Below are 21,984 nucleotides of genomic sequence, written 5' to 3' on the forward strand. Positions count from 1 at the left end.
GAAAAAAAAATTTACCTCATACTATATACAAAAATTAACTTGGAATGGATCATAGATATAAATGTAAGAGCTAGAAATATAACATTTCTAAAATAAAAAATAAGTGAAAATCTTTGTGACCTTGGGTTGGGATATATTAATATATTAAACAGATCACAAACAGTAGGAGAAAAATGATGAATTGGACTTAAACAAAATTAAAACTTTTGCTCTTTAAGAGACTGTTAAGAAAATGAAATGGCAAATCACAGGTTGGGATAAAATACAGCTGACCTTTGAACAATGTGGAGGGTAGAGGCACTAATATTTGTGCAGTTGAAAATCCATGGAAAACTTTATATGTGTATCTGAACTTAATTACTAATAGCCTGCTGTTGATTGGAATCCTTACTGATAATATAAATAGTTGATAAACATTTATTTTGCATTTTATACTTATTGTATACTGTATTCTTATATTAAAGTAAGTTAGAGAAAATAAAATGTTAAGAAAATCAAAGAAAGAGAAAATACATTTACAATATTATACTGTGTTTATTTATACCATAAGTTTATATTATCTATTTACAAGCTGCATCATCTACATCAATACTGTAGCTATAGATGGTACATATCTTACTAACATTAAATGTAAAAATGCTGTAGATGTTACATGTATTACGAATGCTAGACGTAAAAAATGAAAAGATGATGTGAAAAAGAAATTCACATTTATTTCAGTTCAGTTCAGTTGCTCAGTCGTGTCTGACCCTTTGTGACTCCATGAAACGCAGCACGCCAGGCCTCCCTGTCCATCACCAACTCCCAGAGTTTACCCAAACTCATGTCCATTGAGTCAGTGATGCCATCTAACCATCTCATCCTCTGTCGTCCCCTTCTCCTCCTGCCTTCAATCTTTCCCAACATCAGGGTCTTTTCAAATCAGTCAGCTCTTCACATCAGGTGGCCAAAATATTGGAGTTTCAGCTTCAACATCAGTCCTTCCAATGAATACCCTGGACTGATCTCCTTTAGGACGGACTGGTTGGATCTTCTTGCAATCCAAGGGACTCTCAAGAGTCTTCTCCAACACCACAGTTCAAAAGCATCAACTCTTCAACACTCAGCTTTCTTTATAGTCCAACTCTCACATCCATACATGACTACTGGAAAAACCATAGCCTTGACTAGACGGACCTTTGTTGACAAAGTAATGTCTCTGCTTTTTAATATGCTGTCTAGGTTGGTCATAACTTTCCATCCAAGGAGTAAGCGTCTTTTAATTTCATGGCTGCAATCATCATCTGCAGTGATTTTGAAGCCCCCCAAAATAAAGTCAGCCACTGTTTCCCCATTTATTTGCCATGAAGTGATGGGACCGGATGCCATGATCTTAATTTTCTGAATGTTGAGTTTTAAGCCAACTTTTTCACTCTCCTCTTTCACTTTCATCAAGAGGCTCTTTAGTTCTTCTTCACTTTCTGCCATAAGGGTGGTGTCATCTGCATGTCTGAGGTTATTGATATTTCTCCCGGCAATCTTGATTCCAGCTTGTGCTTCATCCGGCCCAGCATTTCTCATGATGTACTCTGCATATAAGTTAAATAAGCACTGCTAATGTTGAACTTGTGTCCGACTCTGTGTGACCCCATGGACTATAGGCTGTCAGGCTCCTTTGTCCACGGGATTTCCCAGGCAAGAATATGGGAGTGGGTTGCCATTTCCTTCTCCAGGATGTCTTCTCAACCCAGGGATTGAATCTGGGTCTCCTGCATTGCAGGAGGATTCTTTATCACTGAGCCATTAGGGAAAGAAGAAGCAGCAATATCGTGGTAGCCTAGTATAATCTACATGATCGCTTCATTGTATTCGTATTCTTGCCTGGGGAATCTCAGGGATGGGGGAGCCTGGGGGGCTGCCGTCTATGGGGTCGCACAGAGTAGGACACGACTGAAGCGACTTAGCAGCAGCAGCAGCCTACATACCAGTGAATGAATTGTTGTAAAATTTTTATGACATACAGCATCATAGTCATATTCATAATACAGTATTGGAACATTGTTACAATTTGTGAAAACCCATTTCCCTGTGATAATAGGCTGAAACACAGTTTCTCTAAGCACTAGAGAGAGAGAGAGGCATACTGTACAGTAATGTAATTCTTTGAAAGCGAATCTATAATATAGTAAGAAAAGTAACACATTATTAGTTCAGTTCAGTTTAGTCACTCAGTTGTGTCCGACTCTTTGTGACTCCATGGACTGCAGCACGCCAGGCTTGCCTGTCCATCACGAACTCCTGGAGTTTGCTCAAACTCATGTCTATTGAGTCAGTGATGCCATCCAACCATCTCATCCTCTGTCGTCCCCTTCTCCTCCTGCCTTCAGTCTTTCTCAGCATCAGGGTCTTTTCCAGTGAGACAGTTCTTCGCATCAGGTGGCCAAAGTATTGGAGCTTCAGCTGAACACAATATTAATTTCATATTAAATATCACTCACCTTATGCCGATGTAAGGATAGACTAATCCATTTCATTACAAGTTTTGCACATGATGTCTTACACAATGAACGCTTAGGCTATGATGATCACACAGAAATGTCTCCTACAGTTTTTGTCATTCAGTTATTAGGTTTTCATATGAAGACACTCACAAACATGTACATAAACATTTATTTACTATTCATTAGGTAGAAGCAGATCATCATAGAGGTCTCCATCATTGTCTTCACATTGAGTAGGCTGAGGAGGAGGAAGAGAAGTGGTTTGGCTTGCTGCCTTAGGGATGGCAGAGGCAGAAGAACTGGAGGAGTTGGGAGAGGCAATCACACTCAGACATACGTTGTTAATTTCTGACTTTTTTTTTTTTTGCCTTTTCATTTCTCTAATGTTTCTATGTAATACCAACTCCTCCAGTTTGCTTTAGTTTCAGTGCCTGAAAGATAGAAGGGCCTATGTCTTAGAAGTCAAAAGCCATCTTGAATATCTTGAATAAGCAGAATATTTCTGCCAGATTGTCTAATATCACTGTTTTCTGGCACTGCTTTTTCTACATCTTCTTCCTTATGTCTGGCTCTGGTTCAGAAATGCTCATCTCCATCAAGTCCTCTTCTGTTAATTCCTCTAGTGTGATGTCTATAGCTCCTGAATTTCTACAAGATGCATATCTTGAAACTCTTCACCCCATCACCTTTTTTTCATATCCACAGTCTCTTTCATGATTTCCTTGACTGGCTCTGTCATGAATCCTATGAAGTCATGCATAACATCTGGACAGTTTTCTCCAGCAGGAATTTATTGTTTCAGGCTTGATGACTTTCACAGCTTTTTCTATAACAATGATGGCATCTTCCATGATGTAATCTTTTCAGACTTTCATGTTGTTCTTTCTGTTGAAGTTTTCTTCTGTAGCATTGATAGTCGTTTCCAGACAGTACCATGAATAAAGAGCCTTAAATATCCTTATAACCCTCTAATCTAGAGGCTGAATTAGAGATGTGTTTGGGAACAAGTAGACTATTTTGGTGGCTTCAAGTGTTGAACTTATGAGATTTGGGTGGGAGGCAGGCAGGAACAGTGTCCAATATCAAATGAACTGTAAAAGGCATTTCTTACTGGCAAGGTACTTATTGACTTCAAGGACAAAGCATTGATGGAACTAATGCAAAAAAATTGTTCTTATTGTCCGAGTCTCCTTGTTGAGCAACCAGAAGACTGTCAGCTAGTGTTTATCTTTTCCCTTCAAGGCTCGAGGGTTAGTAGCTTTGTAGACAAGGGAAATCCTGATTATAAACCTGACTGCATTTGCACAAAATAGTAGAATAAGCCTCCTGTCCCTTCCTGTCCTAAATCCTGGTGCTCACTTCTCTTCATTACTAATAAATGCCTTGTGCAGCAATTTTTCCCCCAGAATAGAGCAATTTGTCTGCATTAAAATCTGTTCAGATATTCTTTCTCCTCAATGATTTTCTAATGGCATCTAGGATCTCCTGGCCAGCAGAAGCTGCTTCTCCTGTTGTCTTCACATTTTTAAAGCTAAATCTTTTTCTAAAATGATCAAACCATCCTTCGCTGGCCTTGAATTCTTTAGATCCCTCACCTTCCTTTTGCTTTAAGGTGTCATGTAACGACTTTGTTTTTTTTGAAACATACTGGAGTCTACAGGTATGCCTTACCTGTGGCAATATTGCACCCACACAAAAGCTGCATTTTCAACACATGATAAAAAAAGTATTTCACCAAAAGGGCAATGTTTTCACCCTGCTGGTGTAGCTGCACTGACGGCTTTGTGGATTTTCTTTTCTTTTTTCACAATGGTCCTTACGCTAGGTTAATTTATCTTAAAATGGCAGCAACCTCAGTTGCAGACCTCAATTTTTGGTGCATATTAAGCAATTTAGCTTTTTTTTGTAATGTCATGACTTTTTTCTGATTCTTCGGAGCACTTCCGACATCTCTAGTGGCACTTCACTTGGGTCCCATGATGTTATTCAACGTTCAGTGTATTGCACTAAACATGATGAAAAATACATGAAAACTGCTAGGGAGAATTTTTTTGTTTTTGAAAAAATTTTTCATTGGAGCTAATTACTTTGTAATATTGTGCTGGTTTCTGCCATACATCAACATGAATCAGCACCAGGTATACCTATGTCCCCTCCCTCTTGAACCTTACTTCCATCTCTCACCCACTCCCACCCCTCTAGGCTGTCATAGAACGCTGCATTGAGCTCCCTGGTCACGCAGCAAATTGGGGGAGAAATTTTTTTACTGTCATTTAAAATTTATTAGACAGATGAACCGCATACATGGAGATGATTAGTGCCACATGGCGTTTAAAGTGGATTCTCACAACACTTGAGCTTATGACAATAGCAACAGTGGTTGGCTACAAAATTGCTACAGTAGCACAGTGTGTGCTACAATGAATTTTATGCACTTATGATTTAAAACTGCCTCCTTACACTTGTTTACATTTCTCTCCACCATGAATGGTGTCATGTACAGTCTGTGAGTGTTTTTGCATATAAGTTTTGATACATTTTAACTTTTTAAATAGATTTTTGTGTATTTTATGGTAAATGATAAAATAGATGAGTATCTAGTACCCACATAGATTTTTATGCATTCATGACACACTTCACTTAAAAAATAATATTTTATACTTCTAGGTTATGTGGTTTGTCTGAGAGTTTTTTCAAATTGTCACAAATCTCCAAAATTTTTTTTCAATGTATATATTGGAAAAAATTCAGGTACAAGTGTATCCACACAGTTCAAACCTGTGTTGTTCACAGGGCAATTGTATTGGCAAAAAATTATGTATTTATCAAAGGACTTATATCCAAGTATATAAATTGGGCAATATGGGCAATAAATAGGCAATAAATGGGCAATAAAATGGGCAATAAAATTAGATAATATATCACAATATCCTTTTACCTGCCCTCTGCAGATAACACCTTTGCTGTATGGGGCACTATAGTAATGATTGCTTAAAAGATTTTTATTTTTTTCTAGGAACAGGCACTAGCCTTGCCCAGTTCAAACATTTTGAGACCACCAAGCATTTAGTTGGGCCCTAAGTGTCTGATGATGAGCTTTTGATGTCCAAGGGCCAAAAAAACTGCACCCTCAGCTTAGGCCAACACCACCACCATTTTTTGAACATGTGCCCCATGAAGAAGCATGTAGCTCAGATATACCTGCACAGAGTGTATCTCACAGGTTTCCTTACCTGTCTTGTATCTCTAATGACCTTTCTTCCTGATACTCATACCTTGATTTTATCCTGAGCCCCTCACCTTCGGAAGGCAGATTTAAGACTTGTTCTTTCATCTTCTCACTTGACTGCTTCCCAAATTAACCTTTTCTCTGCTGCACACCTCGGCATCTCAGTATTTGGCTTGCCACATGTTGGGCAGACAAACCTGGTTCGTCACACCAGCACTCTTACTATTCGGTTTTTATACAAGATAAATAAAATCATCAGATCAGATCAGTCGCTCAGTCGTGTCCGACTCTTTGCGACCCCATGAATCGCAGCACGCCAGGCCTCCCTGTCCATCACCAACTCCCGGAGTTCAATCAGACTCACGTCCATCGAGTCAGTGATGCCATCCAGCCTTCTCATTCTCTGTCGTCCCCTTCTCCTCCTGCCCCCAATCCCTCCCAGCATCAGAGTCTTTTCCAATCTCAAGAGTCAACTCTTCGCATGAGGTGGCCAAAGTACTGGAGTTTCAGCTTTAGCATCATTCCTTCCAAAGAAATCCCAGGGCTGATCTCCTTCAGAATGGACTGGTTGGATCTCCTTGCAGTCCAAGGGACTCTCAAGAGTCTTCTCCAACATCACAGTTCAAAAGCATCAATTCTTCGGTGCTCAGCCTTCTTCACAGTCCAACTCTCACAACCATACATAACCACAGGAAAAACCATAGCCTTGACTAGACGAACCTTTGTTGGCAAAGTAATGTCTCTGCTTTTGAATATGCTATCTAGGTTGGTCATACATCCACATAAAATTTTTTAAGTAATCCATGAAAGGAAAAAATTTTTTTCTCCTCCAAATTTAAGAGCATTTATTCTGCAAAAGACCATGTTAAGAGGATGAAAGAAAAATCTGAGAGAAAATATTTGCAAACCACATATTAGACAAAGAGCTAGTTTCTAGAATATACAAAGAACTCTCAAAACCCAACTGCTAAAAAAATCCAATTAGAAAATGGTCAGAAGGAATAAACTGACATCCTGAAGAAGATATACAGATGGTAAATAAGCACACAAGAAGAGGTTCACCATCAGAGGCCATGAGGGAAATAAAATTTAAAGCACATAAGCTATCACTACACACCTAGCAGAATGGCTAGAATAAAAAATAATGACAACACCTAATGCTCATTAGAGTGCAGAAAAACTGGATCACTGACAATCTGCTGGTGAGAATGTAAAGTGGAATAGCCACTCTGGAAACCAATTTGGATGTTTCTTACAAAAGTAAACATGTAGCTATCACACAACCCAGCAATTGCTCTCCTGGGCATTTCTCCCAGAGAAAAGAAAAAACTCGTGTTCCTGCTAAAGAACTGTACACAAATGTCAAAAACTTTATTCCAAATAGCCAAAAATTGAAGACAAGCATGTGTCTTTTCACCTGTGAATGGGTAAATAAACTGTGTACATCCACATTGTGGAAAACTACTCAGTAACAAAAAGGAACAAACTCTTGATGTATTCAATGACTTAGATAACTCTCCGGGAAAATATGTGGCATGAAAAAGTCGATTTCTCCTAAATTACATATTGTATGATTCCATTATATTATATCTTTTAAATGGCAAAACTATAGAAACAGATAAGAGATTAGTGGTTGCCAGGGCCTGGAGAGGGGAAAAGAGAGGCGAATGGGGCTATAAAAAGGCAACACAAGAGGCCCCTGTGATGATGGGACTGTTTTGTATCTTGATCATATCAAAGAGGCTGGACTTAAAGAGTATATACTGTGTGACTCTATTTACATGAAATTCTAGAAAAATAAAAAACTGTAGTGAAAGAAAAAGATCAATGGTTGCCAAGGTAAAGATACAGAATGACTGCATATGGTTTCCAAATAAATTTTGGGGTGATGGAAATGTTCTATCAATATCATCATTGCAGTGATAGTTAAATAACATCGCATATTTGTTAAGGATTTCCCTGGTGGCTCAGTGCTGAAGAATCCACCTGCAATGCAGGACACACTATTTGATCCCTGGGTCAAGAAGATCTCCTGGAGAAGTAAAGGGCAACCCACTCCAGTATTCTTACATGGAAAATCCCATGGACAGAAGAGCCTGGCGGGCTACAGTCCATGGGTCGCAAAAAAGTCAGACATGACTTAGGGACTAAACAACAACAATATTTGTTAAAATTCATTGGGATTTCCCTGGGGGTACAGTGGCTAAGACTCCACACTCCCAATGAAGCAGGCCAGGTTTGATCCCTGGTCAGGAAACTAGATTCCACAGCTGCAACTAAATAAAATCCCGAATGAAGATCTAACATCCTGTGTATTGCAACTAAGACCCATTGCAGCCAAATAAATAAATGAAAATAAGCAAATATTTAAAAGAAACCTCAACTAATTGTGCACTTAATATTGATGATAAGTTTCATTAAATTATACCTGACCCCCAAAATGGGGCTAATACATTCAGATGAATTTGCAACTTTTTCACTTAACTTTGTATCATGAACTCCTAGCTTCAGGGTGCATAGCTTTTCCTTCTTTTCACAACAGTTGCATAGTATTCCATTGTATGGGTGCCCCATAATCCCACAATTAATTTAATTGTCCCCTTTTGATAAGCATTTGGGCCATTTCCAATATTTTATTTTACAAATAATGTTGTAATAGTCAACCTTATCATATACCTTTGCATACTGTGTTTTTATTAAATGAATTCCTAAAAGTGATATTGCTTGGTTAAATGTTATATACAATTAAAATTTTAGCAGTAAGCATCACATTGCCCAATAAAATAAGGTGGTTCAACTTGTACTCTCGCCAATGATGAGTAAGAGTCCTGTGGTTGTTCTACGGGATTCTTTTTAAGCTCATTCACATGTTCCTTTTCCCACAGCATTTGCATGCAGTTGGTGTTTTCCTTTTCACAACTCCCATAGGACTTCTGTAGCTTTCAGTTTTGACTGTTGATGCTTTGCTAGGATTTGTAGAATGACCTAGTTATTTGATGACCATCCAATAAACAAGGAGTTCATATGACAGTGGGGAGCTGGACATGAAAAGCAATACTATATAGCAGGATAAATGGCATGATACTTGTACATAATATCAAACATGCTGATAATAATGATAAGAGAAACGATGATGATAATGGTAACATTAATAGCTGAAAATTATTGAACACTTACTATGTACCAAGAAGTAGTCTAAGAACTACAAATATATGTATTTAATTCTCCCAATAATGCTCTGAGGTTGAGACTACTTCTACTGTTTCCATTTTATAGACTCCTTGGCTGGGCATTGAAGGTTGAGTAGGAATTAACTAGGTAACGAAAGGTTGTGGATTAAATGGAATCAGGCAGAATGAAAAGTGTGTACAAAGGTCAAGGCAGAAGAAGGAAAAGTCAATTCAGAGGTCCCATGAGTAACAGCACATGGCTGGCAACCAAAGGGAACAGGAAAAGAAGAAGCTGGAGGAAGTTCATGATTGGGTGGATAGAGATGCTTCTCATTTCTCTTGCTACACACACACACACACACACACTGCAGTTGGCTGTTCTCACGTTTTTAACCTATGGTTCCTAGCAGAGACTGGGGGAAGACTTCTCATTAAGAAGCAATGCCTAGTTTCAGACCCAAAGAATAAGAGTCAACCAGACGAAAAAGAGGAACCATGTGTTCAGGCAGAGGAGGTGGCATGAAACGTCATGACCGGAGTGCTTAAGGAACTGACTGGCTTAAAGTGGCTGGGTATAAAGAGCTAAGGGAGAGGAACCATTAGTGAGGCCAAAGAAGGTGACAGATGCCAACTCAGGTAGAGCCTGTAGGCCACATTAGGGAACTCAACTTTGATTGCAGAATCACTCAATGAAAAAGAAGTGATTCACTATCTACTCTAGACAAGCCCTGTCTTGGAGGCCAAGGGAGATGCAGTGATGTGGGCTGGATTTCTCTGGTGGTCCAGATGAACTTGCCTGCTAGTGCAGGGGACATGAGTTCAGTCCCTGACCTGGGACGATTCCACACGCCATGGAGCAACTGGGCCTGTGGGCCGCAACCATTAAGCCTGTGCTCTAGAGTTCCAGAGTCGCAACTACTGATGCTCATGAACCTAGAGTCCATGCTCTGCAACAAGACAACAGCAATGAAGACCCAGTGTACCTAAAAAAAAAAAAGACACATCTGTTAACATTTTAAAAAGTGATGTGGACTGCCTTTAAGAAGCTCACAGGTTAGCTAAGACAGTAAGATATGAGCAAATATAAGGGAGCCAATCAATGATAAAGGGCCACATATAAAAAGGAATGAATGTGAAATGTTGGGTTGTGGGAGGGAAAGAAAATTGGCTGGGAAAGTGGGATAGTGAAGGGAGGGGAAGGAATGGAGCCTTGAAGGGTGGGTGCCATTTGGAAAGAGATGGGGAGACAGCCTTCTATATCAGACATCCCAAGAATAAACAAATGAGATCTATCTGATATATTTGGAAGAGACTGAGTAAGCCCACCTAGCCAAAGTATGGATGTGTGCAAGGAACATGAGAGAATCTTAGAAAAGGTGCATAAGATCAAATTAGGATGGGTCTGACATGCAAGGCTAAGGAATTTGAATTTAAATTTTTGTGGGCAAAGAAGGGCCATTCTGCCCTTTTCAATGTCAAACAACTTGAATAAGGGATTTTGTTTGACAATTAATATGGAACAAGAGAGATAACCAAGTCAGGGAGCCAACTTCAGAGGTCAGTGCTTACGCCAAAGTTCTGTACAAGGTTGGCCAAAATAAAGAAGAACCGAAAGACCAGAGGGAATAATGCACTGCATCATTTACATCTTTTTGCAGGAAAGTAATTTTCTTTCTTACCATGACGTACATTCTCTTTTCATGGTAATCTGCCTTCAAAGCCTTGAAGATGAATATATTTAAAGTTCTGGAAGCCAAGTCAAAGGCATAGTATGATGTCTTTTAGGAACATGTACTCAAGTTTCTTTATTGGCATCTACCACTATATTTCATGTCCACACTCCTGTCTGCTGAGTTTCCTTTTTCTACAGGATGTTCATTATTGAAGGATTCTTGAGACAAAAACAAAATACATTACAATTAGTTAAAAGGATGTTTGCTTCTCTTGGGTGTTTTTACTCACAGCACTTCTGCAGGTTTTCCCACACCAATAACCAGTTCTCCAACTCTCCAGACACCAACTGGGTTTCTATAATTCAGCTCTGTTCTGACACCAACTACCCGGAGTTAGCCCAGGCTCTACAGGATTAAGGGTTCAGTCCCACAAGACTGTCTCACTTATAAGGAACCTAATATTTTCAGATGCCAGTTGAAGGTACTGGGTCCCTTGGGTACCCACACTTCTATCCAATTTGGTTACAGACTCAGAGGTTCCCAAACTCCCCCCACCAGCTTCAGGTTTGATCATTTGCTAGAATGACTCACAGAATTCAGGAAAACACTTTACTTTCTGCCAGTGGTTTATTATAGAGGGTGCAAATGAAGAGCCAGGTGAAGAGGTATACAGGGTGTGATCCAGAAGGGTCCTAAGCCCAGGAGCTTCTGTCCCTGTGGAGATGGGGTGAGCCACCTTCCCAGAACAGAGATGCATTTGCCAACATGGAAGCTCTTCCCACCCCAGGTTTTTATGGAGGTTTCACTATATGTGTGTGATTGAGTAAATCACTGGCCATCGGTGATTAACTCAATCTCTAGTACTTCTGGCCCAGAGTTTGGAGGTCTGAAAGTTCCAACCCTCAAATCTCAGGGTTGGTTCCCATGGCAACCAATCCCACAAAGAAGTTACTTACGGATCCACTAGAGCCTCATTAGCATAAACTCAGGTAAGGTGGAAAGGGGCTTATTATGAATAAAATACCAAAAACACTTCTTTTCACTTCTATCACTCAGGAAGTTTCAAGGGTTTTAGAAGTTCTTGTACCAAGGAACTGGAGATGAAGACCAAATACGAAGGTATTGGGTTGGTCAAAAATTTCCTTCGGTTTAAAAAGAATTAGTTAATTATTTATTTTGGCTGCTCTGTGTCTTCATTGCTGAGTGGGGGTACTCTTTATTGCAGTGCATGGGCTTCTCACCATGGTGGTTTCTCTTGTTGCAGAGCATGGGCTCTAGAGTGTGCCAGCTTCAGTAGCTGAGACACGGGGGCTCAGCAGTTGCAGCTCTTGGGCTCTAGAGCACAGGCTCAATAGTTGTGGCGCATAGGCCTAGTTGCTCCGTGGCATGTGGAATCTTTCTGGACCAGGGATCAAACCCACATCCCCTGCATTGGCAGGCGGATTCTTAACCACTGGACCGCCAGGGAAGTCCTCCTTTGATTTTTTTAATTAAAAATAAAAGATATACTTTTCATTTTCACCAAGAACTTTATTGAACAATGTATTTACTGTTTTGTTCCACTACCTTCTGCTGTTTTTTTCAGGCAACTTCACAATTCCGTCTTCCCAAAATTGTTTATCTTTTGGAGCAAAAGACTGCTTCAGGTGTTTTTACAGTCTTTCAACAAATTAAAATCTTTTCGTTAAGAGAATTCTATAAAGACCAAGATAAATGGACATCGGAAAAAGCAATGTCTGATGAATATAGTGGATGAATCAGAATTTTCCAGCCAGCTTGTAATAATTTTTGCTTGATCATTAAAGAAGCATGCAGTCTTGCATTATCCTGATGAAAGATTATGTGTTTTCTGTTGTCTAATTCTGGATGCTTTTCATCAAGTAGCTGCTTTCAGTTGGTCTAATTGGGAGCATTACTTGTTGAAATTTATTGTTTGGTTTTCTGGAAGAAGCTCGTAATGGAGGACTCCCTTCCAATTCCACTATATACACAACATCACCTTCTCTGGGTGAAGACCAGCCTTCGGTGTGTGGTTGGTAGTGGTTTATTTTGCTTGCCCCACAGTCTCTTCCATTCCACATTATCACACAGTATCTAGTTTTCATCACCCATCACAATCTGTACTAAAAGTGTGCCATCTTTTTAACGAGTTTCCAGTGAACACTTAGTGTTTTTTCATTATTTGGCCTTCCTTTGTAAAATCACGCAACTTCATGAGAACCCGCTTAAAAACCATGGAGCATCACCCCATCCCAAAACACACCATGTTCACACTTACACACACACACCCACACACACACATACAATTTTGCCTGCAACCTGAGACAGCTGAAACTTGTAGCCTCCAGGTTAAGAATCCCTGTCTCTGTGTGTCCAAGAGACAAGTGCTGTCTGAAGGCCACAGAGAATTGAAACAAAATTCTATTACCTCTATAGTATTAAGTAAAAGGAAGAAAAGATACGAAATATATTTCAATGATAAATTTTATTAGATTTTTGAAAGGTTTAAATGGTAAGATTCATAATAACAAAAAGCTTTGCATGTACACCCCATAAAATGCTAATAAATTTAAGGGATTCAGTTTCCACTTGTATATACCATATGGTACAGAGCTTAAAGTGGAAGAGAGGCCTCCTAATTTCCCCTTCCCCACTCCCATACAGTTGGCCCTTACTGGACTTGTTTTCAAGGATTTGTAATGTGGCAGAGGCTATGCTGGGTCACAGGTGGTGGGAAAAAGAAAGATTGTGAAGACTCTTGTCTTCTGGGGAGGTTTATAGCCCTGGGGAGAAGAACAGGTGTATAAAAAAAAATCACACTAATAAAAGAAATCAATGATGTACTGAAATAGACTTGTGGAAAAGCAGCGGAGGAAGGAGGCAGTATTAATTTTGCCTGGAGGTGAATTTGAAAGGAGCCCTGCAGAATGGGAAGAATGTTCGGGCCAAGTTTGTTTGTTCTTTTTTTTTTTTTTTTCTTCTCCTTTTAGCCATAGAAAGAATTCCAGGATACTTCTACCCTGGACTTGTCACTTGGACTCTGTACCTGCTGTTCCAAAAAAAGAAATGGCCAAGTACATGCAACCTCCTCTTCAGTAACGACTGAAGTAGCTAAAGTGTGTCAGGAACACTGCCAGGCAGTATCTAGCTGTTCTCTCGAATTCTGATGACAACAAAATGGAAGAAAGTGTTAGCCCCATTTTTTCTGAGGAACCTGGGTTCTGAGTTAGGACTTCTCATGGTCATAGAGTTAGAAAGTGGCTGAGACAGGACTGTCTTTTTCCTCTACCCCACTTGGTTGCTTTAGGCCCATGTTAAGGGGACTTATGACGTTGTGTGGTGCACTTAAGTGCATGCACACATAGCGGATATTTGATACTTGTATGAATAAATGGATACCTGAGGAAAAGAACAAAAGACTAAACTTTCCTGTAGAGGCAGTTCCCAGGAAGCCTATCTTTGCATCCTGCAGAATGAATTTATCTAACTAACTATTGCCATACCAGCTGTCAGACCCTGGGGTCCAGAGGGACTCACCCCAGCAGGGTGTGCCAGCCTCTGCTACAGGCACAGTCTGGAGAAGTATATGTCTACCCAGCCAGAAGCCATGCTTGTGCCTGAAAATTCACAGCACTACCTCTCAACTGTTCTGTCAGACTTTGCCACTACATGCTCTGGATTTCACCACATGTGAAGAGGACTTGCTTTGCCTACAAAGGCTATAAGCTTTCTAAAGATGGGAGCTCCGTCTGCATCAATGTTACCAAAAGGAACTCGGGTCTGCTCACCTGATATGCAGCAAAGCCAGTCTCCTTCACCAAGGAAAGTACAGCTTTTTTTGCAAAGGGACAAGCAGGAAGAATGGGCAGCTCATGCTCAAAAGCCACAAACTCCCTGATGACTTCAGGGAAGAGTCTTTAAGGTAACCTTTAAGGCTGAGGGTCACGGAGTTCATGATCAGCTTATAGACATTCTTCTGATTGGTTGGTGATGAGGTAATACAGTAGTATTTCAGGATCTTAATCATTAACCTTCCAGTTCCAATCAGTCTGGGGTCTTGGTGCTTGTGGTCAGTATGGAATCACCATACTAGTGATGGTGACTCTAGGTGGGGGATCTTAGTTTATGTAGAACAACACAAAATTATGCATCCAATTGTAATCTATCTTTGGGAGGAACTAGAAGTCCTGGGTAGAGAAGGCAATGGCACCCCACTCCAGTGTTCTTGCCTGGAGAATCCCAGGGATGGGGGAGCCTGGTGGGCTGCCGTCTATGGGGTCACACAGAGTAGGACACGACTGAAGCGACTTAGCAGCAGCAGCAGCAGCATCAGGAGTCCTGGGACTCTATCATTTTAATCATTAACTGCTTGAGTCTGTGCTTTGGAAACCCAGGGAAGGCCAAACAAGAAGCAGGGGCCATGGAGGAACTTTTGTGTCCTGGAGGACCCTCCTTTTTTTAAATACTCATCAGTCTTGAGTGGAACAGAAGCAGGACAAGAAAGGAAATACAGTTTTGGATAGAGGTTAATCATCAACTCAGTAGGGGAACTCAATTTTAGTGGGACTTGGTTTTATCATCACCCTGCTCCCTGTGGCCCCTGGGGGAGCCAGAGCAGCTCTAAATTGGGAACCACCATCCACCGTTTTCATAAAGATTTACAGAGGCATGGCTGTCACTTGAAGCCCTTTAAATTATAGTGTCAAATACAATTACTGTTATTATTAAAGTAAGCACTTGATAAGTGCTTACGAAATAATTAAACAAATGATGAATAAATGTTCCAGGAATTCAGATTAGTGTAGGGGGAGAGGCCACTGAGTAAGAGAGACTGGAGGGTGGGAGAATTTGGCTATGTTGGCATATGGGAATGAGATTGGCAGTGGGGAATATTTTTAGAAAGGAAAAACTGCACCAGCATGCGGTTCAGCAGCAAGCACTATTTATATGCAGCAACATCCTGGTGGTCAGAAGGGCTCTATAAGGAAGTTGTGTGGAAAGGTAACTCAAGACAGCTAACTTTGATCAAGGGTTGCTTTGTGCTGGGCACTAAGCTGTGTGCTTTACGTGGGTGACCTCCTTTAATCCTCACAACAGCCCTATGAGGTGGTTACTGTTACAATCATCAGGAAATTGAGACACAGAGAAGTTAATTAACTTACCTGAAGTCTTTGTTGTTCAGTCGCTCAGTTGTGCCCGACTCTTTGCAACCCCATGGACTACAGCAAGCCAGACTTCCCTGTCCTTCACCATCAGACCAAACCATGCAGTGATTTGAACGCCAAACTGTGCCCCTGGACTCCCACAGTGGCAAAGGAGAGTTGCTGAAGGTTCTTGGATAGAGAAGTGATATGGTGATATGGCTGCTGCAGGAAAAAAAAAGCAATACAGTGCAGTAGTTAGGAGTTTGGGCTTTGGCACCAAACTATCTGTTGTTGTTGTTGTTTTTTAAATCTCCGTTCTGCCACTTGGCAGCTAGGCTATCTTAGATGTATTATTTAACTGCTCTATGGCTCAGTAGATTACCCTCTATAGGGGTAATAAAAGCATCTAGTTTTTAGGGTTTTATGAGGAATATTCCCTGGTGGCTCAGATGGTAAAGAATCTGTCTTCGATGCAGGGAGACCTTGGTTCGGTCCCTGGGTTGGGAAGATCCCCTGGAGAGGGGAATGGCTACCCACTCCGGTATTCTTGTGTAGAGAATTCCATGGACAGAGGAGCATGATGGGCTTACAGTCTATGGGGTCACAAAGAGTCGGACACGACAGAGTTACTAACACTTTCATTAATTAGAATGAGATACTAAATGTAGAGCACTTCAAAACAGCATTGGCATGTATGTGCATGACAACTCTTAGCTATTATCGATATGTTAGCTATCTGCCAGGTGAACTGGAGAGAGGTCAGAGCAGAGGCCCAGCAGGAGGCAAGGACTGAAGCAGAACTGCCTAGGGTGATGGCAACTGGAATAAAAGGGTAAGACATTTTAAAGTAAGATTCAATCAGATTCATTAACTGGAAAATGAGATAAAGAAGAATAGTTAATAATGACTGTCAGATTCCTGGTCTCATTAACTGGGAGGAAAGGGGTGTCTGACAGCAACAGGAACACTAGGAGAGGAGCTAGTTTGTTGGGGGCAAGGCCATTTAGGGAAGGCATGGGTAGCATGTCAAGGGAACTCTGTGTTCTATCGCTAGCTTTGCCACCAGTTTGGCAGAAGCCTCCTTCTTCCTCTGGGCTTTCTCATTAGCAAAATGAAGCTTTTACACTTGACAGCTCAAAATCAGATATTTTCCAATTTCACCTGAGAGTACCCTAAAGGGGAAATGATGCTGTCAGAATGGTTCAGCCTTTTTGAGGTTCAAGGTTAGATGACAAGAGGAAGGCAATAATAGAACGGGATTTCTCCCCTTTTTCTATTTTAAATTGAATTATAATTGACATAACACTATATTAGTTTCAGATATACAGTATAGCAGTTTTATATTTCTATATATTATAAAATGATCACTACAAGTATAGTTATCATCTGTCACTTTACTAAGTTATGACAATATTATTGACTATTCCTAGCATATTCCCTATGTTGTACATTACCTTTCATCCCTGTGGCTCATTTATTTTGTAACTGGAAGTTTGTACCTCTTAATCCCCATCACCTATTTCACTCCTTCCCTCTGGAACTACACGTTTGTTCTCTGTGTCTATGAGTCTGCTTATGTTTTGTTTTGTGTTTTGTTCTTTTTAATTCCACACATAAATGAAATCATACAGTGTTTGTTTTTCTGTGAGTTATTTCACTGGGCATAATACCCTCTACATGCATCCACGTCATAATGGCAAAGTTTCATTCTTTTTATGGCTAATATTTCATTGCATATATATATATATATATATATATATACACACACACACACACATCACATCTTCTTTATCCATCCATATACCAGTGAGTACTTAGGCCCTTCCATATCTTGCCAACTGTAAATAATGCTGCAAAGAATATACAGGTACATATACCTTTCTGAATTAGTATTTTTGTTTTCTTTGGAAAAATATCCAAAAGTGGAATTGTTGGATCATATGGTAGTTCTAATTTTTTTAAATCTCAATTTTATTTATTTATTTTACTTTACAATATTGTATTGGTTTTGCCATACATGGTTCTAATTTTTTGAGGCGCCTCCATACTCCACTACTCCATAGTGGCTGCACCAACTTACGATCTTACCAACAATGTGTAAGTCTTCCCATTTCTCCCCATTCTCGCCAACACTTGTGATTTGTTGTCTTTCTGAGAACAGCTGTCCATTCTGACAGGTGTGAGGTGTCCCCCCCCCCCTTATGTTTCTTCATTCCTCCTTAAATGTTGCACCTCAGCCAGGCTTTGAAGATAGCTTGTCGCATGCATCCCTGGGGGAGAAGTGTCAGAGAAAGTCAAGTTCAGTGTTTATTTGATTTAGATGTTCTCTCTTCCCCTTGATTGGTTCCTGCCTCAGGCTTTGTGTTTCTACCAGATTAGAGAAGAAAGGGAAGGTTGTTTTTAAAAGTTCACTGTCCTCAGCACTGGCATGAGAGACATAGCGACAGTGCAACTAGAACCTTGGTGGTGGCAGCAGCCCAGCACAGCTTATGCTTACCCAGAGGGCACACCTGAGGGGGGAGCACCGTCTGCCTGGGGCACACCTGGAGCTAGCCTCCAACAGGTGTGTGCAGCAAGCGTACTGTTCAGAACGGCTATTGCAGAACGGGCAGGCACTTTTTTGAGAAGAGCTGCATTTCAAAATACAGTCTTAAATCAAGTAAAATAGAATAACAAACCCAAGGCTTAATAAGGAAGATATTGAATGCATGCCAATCAACTTATAAACAAACACTGGGAGAAACATTTGTTAAAAATAAAGTATTACTTTCACAACATAGCAGGATTCAGTTCAGTCGTTGAGTCGTGTCCGACTCTGCGACCCCATGAATCACAGCACACCAGGCCTCCCTGTCCATCACCAACTCCCGGAGTTCACTCAGACTCATCCATCGAGTCAGTGATGCCATCCAGCCATCTCATCCTCTGTCGTCCCCTTCTCCTCTTGCCCCCAATCCCTCCCAGCATCAGAGTCTTTTCCAATGAGTCAACTCTTCGCATGAGGTGGCCAAAGTACTGGACTTTCAGCTTTAGCATCATTCCTTCCAAAGAAATCCCAGGGCTGATCTCCTTCAGAATGGACTGGTTGGATCTCCTTGCAGTCCAAGGGACTCTCAAGAGTATTCTCCAACACCACAGTTCAAAGGCATCAATTTTTTGGCACTCAGCTTTCTTCACAGTCCAACTCTCACATTCATACATGACCACTGGAAAAACCATAGCCTTGACTAGACGGACTTTGTTGGCAAAGTAATGTCTGCGCTTTTCAATATGCTATCTACGTTGGTCATAACTTTTCTTCCAAGGAGTAAGCGTCTTTTAATTTCATGGCTGCAGTCACCATCTGCAGTGATTTTGGAGCCCAAAAAATAAAGTCTGACACTGTTTCTTCCACTGTTTCCCCATCTATTTCCCATAAAGTGATGGGACCAGATGCCATGATCTTCGTTTTCTGAATGTTGAGCTTTAAGCCAACTTTTTCACTCTCCTCTTTCACCTTCATCAAGAAGCTTTGTAGTTCCTCTTCACTTTCTGCCATAAGGGTGGTGTCATCTGCATATCTGAGGTTATTGATGTTTCTCCCGGCAATCTTGATTCCAGTTTGTGCTTCTTTCAGTCCAGCGTTTCTCATGATGTACTCTGCATATAAGTTAAATAAGCAGGGTGACAATATACAGCCTTGACGTACTCCTTTTCCTATTTGGAACCAGTCTGTTGTTCCATGTCCAGTTCTAACTGTTGCTTCCTGATTTGCATACAGATTTCTCAAGAGGCAGGTCAGGTGGTCTGGTATTCCCATCTCTTTCAGAATTTTCCACAGTTTATTGTAATCCACATAGTCAAAGTCTTTGGTATAGTCAATAAAGCAGAAATCGATGTTTTTCTGGAACTCTCTTGCTTTTTCGATGATCCAGTTGGATGTTTGGCAATTATGGGCTTCCTTGGTGGCTCAGACAGTAAAGCGTCTGCCTGCAATGCTGGAGACCTTGGTTCGATCCCTGGGTCGGGAAGATCCCCTGGAGAAGGGAATGGCAACCCACCCCAGTACTCTTGCCTGGAAAATTTCATGGACAGAGGAGCCTTGTAGGCTACAGTCCATGGAGTCGCAAAGAGTTGGACACGACTGAGCTACTTCACTCACTTCATTCACTACACAAAGGAGGTGCTCTCTCCTCCTTTTTTTTTTTTTAAGGTGACAACTGTGCTTAGACCATTTCCCTCAGGTTGGACAATATTTAGGAATTAAACTTAGGAATTAAAATTAATTCTTACATATGCTGGTTGATAGTCATTTAAAAATCTTAACTGGTTCTCAGGTTTAATGATTGGAGGAAACTGTCATTAAGTAGTCTCCTTTCAGGCTTCCCTGGTGGCTCAGTGGTAAAGAATCTGCCTGCCAAGATCCATAAAAGATTATTATTTTTATTACTATTCAAATGAGTATTAAATTTACTCTTTGCATTGAGCAAGAGTTCACAGGCATTCTTTAAACTGCTGGATTTTGTTGTGCATCATTTAAAACATTTTGTATGTTTCTTCTTATCTGTGTTTACAGTGTGTTCTTGAATAATGTTCATTTGTCAGGAGAACTGTGAGATATAAATTATGTGGATATTAAAAAAAAAAAATCTGCTGCCAATGCAGGAGATGTGGGTTCAGTCCCTGGGTCCAGAAGATCCCCTGGAGAAGGAAATGGCAACCCACTTGTTTTCTTGCCTAGGAAATTCCATGGAGAGAGGAGCCTGGTGGACTACAGTCCATGAGGTTGCAAAGAATCAGACATGACTTAGCAACTGAACAAAAACAGGTTCCTTTCAGTTAACACAGAGTCCTCACTGTCATTTGTGTCAGCAAATATTTATTGGATATTTTTGTACTAAGTAAGGTCCTTTTGAACTGTGGTGTTGGAGAAGACTCTTGAGAGTCCCTTGGACTGCAAAGAGATCCAACCAGTCCATTCTGAAGGAGATCAGCCCTGGGATTTCTTTGGAAGGAATGATGCTAAAGCTGAAACTCTAGTACTTTGGCCATCTCATGCAAAGAGTTGACTCATTGGAAAAGACTCTGATGCTGGAGGGATTGGGGGCAGGAGGAGAAGGGGATGACAGAGGATGAGAAGGCTGGATGGCATCACTGACTTGATGGATGTGAGTCTGAGTGAACTCTGGGAGTTGGTGATGGACAGGGAGGCCCTGCGTGCTGCAATTCATGGGGTCGCAAAGAGTCAGACACGACTGAGCGACTGAACTGAACTGAACTGAAGGTCCTATTTATCAAAAGTATTTTAAACACTTTAAAGCACTGTGCAAAAATGTTAGTGTGCTTGGTGGAAGCATAGTTTCCAAAAATTTCATGTTCCACATTTTACAGGTAGAGAAACTAAGGTTCTGGGGAGCAAAAGGACTCACCAATGATCTTTCCCTAGTTTCATTATAGTGCCAGGTTGTCATCATTCAAGGAGATGAGACATGCCAAGTAATTGATAGTCTAGTTCAAAAGAGGGGATATCGAGAAATGGAAACCATGGTGTTTTTAAAAAATTTTGTTTATTTTTGGCTGCCCTGAGTCTTTGTTGCTGCACGTGGGCTTTCTCTTATTGAAGTAACTGGAGGGCTACTCTCTAGTTGCTGTGCCCAGGCTTTTCATTGTGGAGGTTTCTCTTGTTTTGGAACATGAACTCTAGGGTGGGCATGCTCAGTAGTACAACTACTAGGCACATGGGCCTAGTTGCCCTAAGGCATGTGGGATCTTCCTGGACCAGGAATCGAACCTGTGTCTTCTGCATTGGCAGGCTGATTCTTAACCACTGGATCATTAGGGAAGTCCCAGCCATGGTGTTTAATCCCTTGCTTGTGTCCCATTCAAACAGCATGACCGATGTTTCTGAGGGTGAACTGGAGACCTAGGAGCCTGAGTCTTCCATGCAAGTTTGGAGAGACAGTAGTGAAACCTAACAGAAAAGAGGGCAGAGAAGTGACTAGATGTGTATCCAGGACTCCCTGGAGAGATGGCAGGCTGCTGAAGGCTGCTGGTGACTGCCCTGAAGCAAGCCTTCGATCTCTAGCCAAAAGCCTGGGAAACTTCAATGATTGGTTAAGTATCAACACAGAAAACACGGGGAAAGAGTGCAGTGTGGTGTGGGCAGAACCCATCTTTGGCTCCGTCATTCTATCCAGAGCCAATCTCAGTGAAATAATCAGAAATATGGACAAAACTTTATATTTTTCAGAATTATTTATAATTGCCTCTGTACTCCTCATTTTTCTTTCCACTTTGCACTAGTCATGC

The 21,984-nt window shown here is 40.9% G+C and overlaps 1 long non-coding RNA gene across 2 annotated transcripts in view; it reads right to left on the reverse strand.

The window, feature by feature from the left end:
- Positions 1 to 427: 427 nt before the first annotated feature.
- Positions 428 to 21,984, reverse strand: part of LOC138987979 (uncharacterized) — a 34,794-nt gene continuing 13,237 nt past the window's right edge. Inside the window, exons 2-5 of one of the 2 annotated variants that reach the window (XR_011464319.1) lie at positions 17,785 to 17,966; positions 15,715 to 15,918; positions 10,559 to 10,770; positions 428 to 9,862 (exon numbers count right to left, since the gene is read on the reverse strand). This is a non-coding gene — a long non-coding RNA (uncharacterized lncRNA). The remainder of the gene's footprint in view (positions 9,863 to 10,558; positions 10,771 to 15,714; positions 15,919 to 17,784; positions 17,967 to 21,984) is intronic. The other variant, XR_011464318.1, reaches the window with a different exon arrangement.

Source organism: Bos mutus, chromosome 1 (genome assembly GCF_027580195.1).
Source record: "Bos mutus isolate GX-2022 chromosome 1, NWIPB_WYAK_1.1, whole genome shotgun sequence".
NCBI classification, from domain to species: Eukaryota; Metazoa; Chordata; class Mammalia; order Artiodactyla; family Bovidae; genus Bos; species Bos mutus.